The sequence below is a fragment of the Sciurus carolinensis genome, chromosome 8 (genome assembly GCF_902686445.1).
Source record: "Sciurus carolinensis chromosome 8, mSciCar1.2, whole genome shotgun sequence".
Taxonomy (NCBI): Eukaryota; Metazoa; Chordata; class Mammalia; order Rodentia; family Sciuridae; genus Sciurus; species Sciurus carolinensis.
The window spans coordinates 133,036,443-133,043,876 of NC_062220.1; the positions used below are offsets into that span (position 1 = coordinate 133,036,443).

The following is a 7,434-nucleotide window of genomic DNA, read 5'->3' on the forward strand; positions in this document are numbered from 1 at the left end:
AAAAACTGGTTATATAATTTAATTTAATTGAAGAAAAACCAAGAAATACATCAAAGGTATAAATCTGCATTTCCCTGGGGTCTCAACTCCGTGATTCAGCCTTTTTAAGTAAGTGGGTCAGAAAACTGCTAATTCTGTAATGATTTTGTTCAACTGTACTCAGCTGGTAGATTTATTTCTTGCAGATCTAAAAAAAAAAAATATGTTAAAATTGTCAACGTTGGTGTCAACTCCAAATCACATTGCTTTGTTTATTCACCGTGAGTACTGTATTTATTTTCTCCATTGACAGTCTGTCCTTTTAATTGGCAGGTGGTGACAATACTGTTTGTGGCTCTGTTTTGAAATGCTGTGTTCGTGTTGCACAGTTCTATGGCTTGGCTGACACAGTGACACCAGATAATGTCTTAGACTGAAGTTCAACAGGAAAAATACCCTTTGCAGGACATCATGAGGACAAACCCAGGAGGCCACAGATTGAGTTTGTGGAAACAGCTCAAGTTTAACAACAGGAGTCACAGGTTAGCATGGAAAAATCTCTTCTTTTCAGTTGCAGTAAAATTAAGTTTGCCATCCTGACCATTTGAAGCATGGAGTGCGTTCCCAGCGCTGGGCATCCGTCAACACCATCCATCCTCAGAACTCTCCTCGTCCCGCAGAAGGGAAGATCCATGCCCATTAAACAAAAGTCCCCCTTCCTTCCCTCCCCTAACCCTCTGGCAACCACCACCCTATTTTGTCTAGGATTTTACCTGCTCTAGGGACCTCAAATAAGTAGCATCAAATGGCATTTGTCTTTTCACGACTGGCTTGTTCCACTTCACATATTGTCCCCAAGCTTCATCCATATTGCAACATAGAGGAGAATTCCCTTGATTTTTAGGGCTGAAAAATATCTCATTGTCTACCACATTCTGTTTCTCCAGCCATCCGGTCAGTGGACGCTCGGGTTGCTTCCACCTTTGGGCTGTCGTGAATAATGCGGTTTATGAACACGGTGTACAAACATCTCTTTGTTTGAGTCCCTACTTTCAATTCTTTTGGGTACATACCCAGAAGGGGAATTGCTGGATCATATGGTAATTCTATTTTGAGCATGTTGAGGAACCGCTTCCCTTAAAATCTGCCATATTTTTTTTTCCCATAGTGGCAGAACTATTTTTAAGTCCTCCGATATTGGGATGCACTCGCTTGTTCCTTTGCTCTCATTCTTTCAATAAACATTACTGAGCACCTGCCTTGTAGAATGATCATACTAGGCTCTGTGAAGTTTATAAGTAAGTCAAATACAGAGGTACAAAATGAAGAGATAAATAGATAAGAATAGAGAGAGAATTCCTAAATCAGAGCAAGGCTTGAATCCAGGGGTTCAACTGATCAGTGTTTTGATGGTGGGGAATGGAACACAGGACCTTTTGCATAAAATATTTATCTCTCAGAAGGGGAAGTGGTTTATTTGGAAGCAGAGGAAAAGAAGCATATGGAGATAAATATTGGGAGTCCTGTTTAAATATGGCTCAGCCATGAACTTCTGCTATATTGACTCATGGGTGGGCCATCCCCAGAGTGTATCAAAAAAAACCAAGCTGAGACATACTTTGTGTGTGTGTGTGTGTGAGAGAGAGAAAGAGAGAGAGAGAGAGAGAGAGGAGAGAGAGAGAGAGAGAGAGAGAGAGAGAGAGAGAGAGAGAGAGATAGATAGATAGATACTGGGGCTTGAACACAGACACTTTCTACCTCTGAGTTACATTGAGTTACATACCCAATCAGTTTTATTTTATTTTGAGACAGGGTCTCCCTATGTTGCCGATGCTGTCCTTGAACTTGTGATCCTCCTGCCTCAGCCTCCTGAGTCACTGGGATTAGAGGCACGTACCATCATTCCTGGTGAGAGAGATCCTTTTTAAACTCATTCATCTGACCTTCCTTATTCTAATTCTATGCTTTTAAAGCTGTATTCTGATTGCAGTTTCATCCCTCTGCCCAAAAATCGAGAATGCTTTTGGTCCTGCCAACGTTAGCATTTCAGTCTTCAAAGAGCTTAAATTTCTTATCATATATAAACAATTTGGATCCTAGTTTTAAACATTGAACTTAGCCCTAATTAATGTGAGTCCAATTTTAAAACATGGATTCTCTCTTGATGTGCTGGAAAAATCAGATTTCTCGGACTTTCAGACCACAGACCAGGGTCAGGCATATAATAAGCACTCTATCCATATTGAATCTTGTTATCAACAGGAAATTCTGCAAGGTAACATTATGTCATGAGATCTCTGGTTAGACAAAATCTGAGCTCATAAGGCACACAAGCTTCGTGTCTACTGAAATCTGTATAACTCAGTCTCAAAGTGCAAGCAAAATTGAGAGGATTTATCTTGGTTGTCTTCTAACTTCTATGTTGTTCCTTCTTCTGCTTCCAAGTAACCCACACCCTCAGGATTTTCTACCATGGTGAGATAGAGCCAGTCCCCAGGTAGTATCCCAAGCTCTGGCCTTCCCATGACCCAGCACTTACCATAACCAACTTGAGAGATGCAATGCTGTCATGATTGATAATTACTACAGATTATATGGTTTTTTTTGTGGTGCTGGAGATTGAACCCAGGGCCTTATGCTTGTGAGGCAAGCACTCTATCAACTGAGCTATCTCCCCAGCCCCAAGCTATCTCCGCAGCGCCAAATTTTCTTTTTTTTTTTTTTCAGTTTAGAAACAAGATCTTGCTAAGTTTCTTAGGACCTTGCGAAGTTGACGAGGCTGGCCTCAAACTTGGGATCCTCCTGCCTCAGCCTCCCATATGGCTGGGTTTCTAGGTATGCTTCCCTGCACCTGGTTACATACATGTTTTACCCTTCCTGGAAATTTATTGCACACATCCAAAGAAATACTCTCAAATTGTAGCATTTAATTGACTGGGAGAGGCCAATAAGGGCAAAAGTTTTTGGTCATATGAGACTCTGTTGCTGTTTCTTTTTTTTTTGTTTTGTTTTGTTTTGTTTTGTGGTGCTGGGGATCGAACCCAGGGCCTTATGCTTGCAAGGCAAGCACTCTACCAACTGAGCTATCTCCCCAGCCCAGCTGTTTCTTAATCTATTGTTTTTTTGTTGTTGTTGTTTTTCATTGTCCCCTTTAAGAATTCTGGGCTTTCTGCTTTCTCTCTCTCTCTCTCAATCTCTCTCTCTCTCTCTCTCTCTCTCTCTCTCTCTCTCTCTCTCTCTCTTTTTCTGAGATAGGGTCTCACTGTATTGCCCCAGCTGGTCTCAAACGCCTATTCTCAAGCAATTCTCCTGCTTCAGCCTTCCAGGTACCTGGGGACAGCAGGTTCACAGCACCACACTCATCTAAATTGCTGCTCTTATGTGACCTCAAGGAGTTTTATGAAATCTGCAAGACTTTGGGTAAGACTAGGGAAAATATGGGCTAAATTAGGGGTTTGGATGTGGGTGAGCCACTGAATAGTAAGAATAAGGTTGTTTAGGGCCAAGAAGAATAACATTAAACAGAGCTGATCAGCGCCTAGGACAGATCCTATTTCTTCTGTAGCATAAGTAGGCTTGTCCCCGGGGAACAGAAGCAAGAAGCTGACCTAGACACCATTCACTTTGCCACTTTCTAATTACATGTTAGTCTACAACGTATGGCATTTGCCAATAAATTGATGGAATGGAAGAGTATTGTGCTAAGTGAAATAAGCCAGTCCCCACAAGTCAAAGATCGAATGTTTTCTCTGAAAACTATCCAAAATCTGGGTGTGTGTGTTGGGGGTGGGGGTTGAAAAAATGAAAGGGAGAGGCAATTTCATCCAAGTAGAGGGAAGATCAGTAAAATAGATGGAGGGGACTGAGGAGGAGGAAGGGACAGGACAAGGGAAGAACAGTGGAATGACTGTGACCCAACTTTTGTACGTGTATGCATGGGTGTGGCACGGCGGGGGTCCCCACATCCTGCCTACCCTCAGGACACTAGTTAAAAAAAAAAAGTAACTAAACAGATTTAGGAGGGATCTGTGGAGTGAAAGGAGGGGAGCGTGGGTGGAAGGAGAACTGGGGACTAAATTGGACTGGTTGGATTCCATGCCTTTATGATTATGTCAGGGTGGACCCTGGTATTACATAGAACCAAAAAGAACAAATTACAAAACTAGCTGATGGGACTGGGGATGTAGCTCAATGGTAGAGTGTTTTCCAGCATGCCCAAGGCCCGGGTACTGCAAAATAAAACAAAACACCCTACCTGCTGGTTCAGAGAATCCCCAGGTGTAGTTACATTGGCCTGGTACACTAGAATATGGTTTAAGTAAGATGGTTTAGGTGTGGTTCTGGTGAACATCTAAATAGGAATGAATGATACACGAACAAGCTTATCATTTATAATCAGTCATAAAAACAAAGTTTAATCTGTGTTAACCTAGGCTCATCTGCCTAGGCTCATCTGCCGTACATCAACTGGTAATAGTAATATTCTCAGAAAATTCTGGTGCTTAATTTAACACTTAGGTTATGATGGTAATTGGGCTTCTTTAAGATGTCTAAAAACAGATCCAGATGGTTTGTTTCAGCTCTGGGAAATTTTGAAAGCAAAAAAATGAACGATACAATTTTATACCAAATACAGCTGCAACTTTCAGGGTACAAATTACTTTTCTTTTCATCCAAATGGAATTTAAGACTAAGATTGACTCTCCAGGACTCAAGCTGAGTTGTGGATGCTCATTAAATTCTTGTGTAATAGTTGTTCCAAATTTAGTCTGACCACAAACTGTGACTCTAAGAAACAAACTCTTGACCATTTCCTAGAGGTAGGGAAGCTTTTCTATGTTGAAGCTACTTGAAAAAAAGAGTGGAAAATGCATTATTCATGCAAGTCCAGGCCACCAGCCTCACTAACCTTCCATTCATCTTTCCCTTGAAGCTCTATGTGATGGGGCCCCTGTGCTGGGTGGGTGGAAGCCAGAGAAGAAAGGGCAGAAAATGTGAGGAAATCAAATGGGGTATCAGATTGGAATCAGGCCTGTCAGTGAGCTAGTAAGCTATTACAGTATCACTGTTTTTCAACTTGCTTTTTTCCCTTTTCTTGCTTTTGGTATTTTCTTTGTTTACTGGTGAATCTCCTTTTGAAAATAACATATGAGCTCATCTTTGCTAAGGGGAACACGGATAGTGGGTTTTAAACTTATCTGTGTTTAGGCTAGTGCTTAAAAAGAAAGATGTTTATGGAGAAAATGAAAGACACACTAGGTTCTTCTTTTGTTTGTATTACTTTTCACCAATTTTTTTTTCCTTGTTGAATAGAACATCAGGAAAAGAATTTAAGGTATGGAGTCGTGATAGGAAATTGAAAACCCATGCAACATCACGTACAACCTGCTCTCACAAAAATGGCTAGCCTAAGAGGATAAGGTTAGCAACCTTGTTATCCTAGGCTCACTAAAATTGACCTGTAGCTATGTTACCTTTAACTTGACAGATCTTTTCGGACTCGATCCTTAGGAGTTTCCAGCAGGGTCATATGATATTATTTCAAATGCTGATAAAAATATGAGTCTTCATGGAATGAAACCCTATCTGTTATTTATAGTTTAGCTTCTTCCAACCCCCCCCAACATGGTAGAGCCTTGCTTATTTTAGGAAACATGCATACGATTTTGCCATTAATGTATTCAGTATCAATTATCCCCTTGCACACAGCTCTGTGTGGGTGAATTTCAGAGTTGAGAATTCCCTTAAGAAAATGAATTCTCAGTTTTAAGTTGACTTTGATCAGTTTCCCATTGCAGCTGGTTACCTGCAGTGAAGTAAAGCTCAAAAGATCTGATGCCAATTTTAACTCTTGGTTTGAGTCATGCTGATTAGGTTTAGCCTTAAAAAGAAGAAGAAATAAACCCTGAAGTGTGTGTGTGTTCATCCTGATTTATAGGTCCTAAACAAGAAGCCTGAGCTGATTTTAAAAATTCATAAAGAATACACTTTTCATTTCTGCTGTTTGAAAAATCTCAGGTATTGTTCAGCCTAAGTCTATAAACCAGGCCAACAAAATGATGTATTATTAAGATTCTTGGCAAAATTTTCTTCAGCTGTCCAACCTCCCCGCTCCCCACCTGCCACCATCTCCCTCTCCCTTATCAGCTCCTTCTTTCCCCTCATCCACAAAATACCCTCATCAGTTTCAGTGTCATGTGAAGAGTTGGTCCCCTGCCTGCCTCTCAGCCTTATTTTCTTTTATAGGAGAGGCTATTTCCCAATGTCCTATTTGTGATTAACTAACCTTGGGGGCTGGGGTAACAAAAGGTGAAGCAGGTGCAAGCAGCATGTAGGGAATTTCCTGTACAGATTTTTTTTTCCCCACCCTCTTTGGTGGAAAAAACAGAAACTACTGGATGGCCTACATGGACTCAAAATTAATCATGAACCACATTTAATATCCATCTACCTGACCCAGTCGGAGTGTTCTGAATTAACAGACTTGCCTCCCTAAGGAGATGGTAGGTAGCTCACCCTCACCTCTCTCTGGGTCTGGAAGGAAGTAAGCCAATGAGACATAAATCTACCTTGGATAAAACATTCTAGATCTGGCTGTATATCCCAAAGAATTGAAAGCAGCATTGCTATTATTTGAATGTGGTTTGTTCTGCAAAGGTTCATATGCTAGAAGCTTGGTCCCCAAGCTTGTCATGATGTTGAGAGGTGGTGGAACCTTTCAGAGGTGGGGTCTAGAGGGAGGCGATTAGGTCTTTAAGAGGGATGAATGCTTCTTTTCCTTAGGCACGCCACCGAAGATCCTGGTGTCACCACGGGTCACCAACCCACCCGGTGTTACCGGTATTGTAAAAACCAGCCGTACCCAAAGTCTTGTTTCTGCCGGGCTGTCCCTGATGCCAAAATACGCATCTTTGACCTTGGGCGGAAAAAGGCAAAAGTGGATGAGTTCCCACTCTGTGGCCACATGGTGTCTGATGAATATGAGCAGCTATCCTCTGAAGCCTTGGAGGGTGCCCGTATTTGTGCCAACAAGTACATGGTAAAAAGTTGTGGCAAAGACAGCTTTCATATCCGAGTGCGGCTCCACCCTTTCCATGTCATCCGTATCAACAAGATGTTGCCCTGTGCTGGGGCTGACAAGCTCCAGACAGGTATGCAGGGTGCCTTTGGGAAACCCCAGGGCACAGTGACCAGGGTTCACATTGGCCAAGTCATCATGTCGATCCGCATCAAGCTGCAGAACAAGGAACATGTGATTGAGGCCCTCTGCAGGGCCAAGTTCAAGTTTGCCGTCTGCCAGAAGATCCACATTTCAAAGAAGTGGGGCTTTACCAAGTTTAATGCTGATGAGTTTGAAGACATGGTGGCTGAGAAGCGGTTCATTCCTGATGGCTGTGAAGTCAAATACATCCCCAATCTGGTCCCCTGGACAAGTGGCAGGCCCTGCATTCATGA

General features: G+C 42.1%; 1 pseudogene; it reads left to right on the plus strand.

Annotated features, from left to right (window-relative positions):
* Positions 1-6,726: 6,726 nt before the first annotated feature.
* Positions 6,727-7,434, plus strand: LOC124991106 (60S ribosomal protein L10-like; annotated as a pseudogene).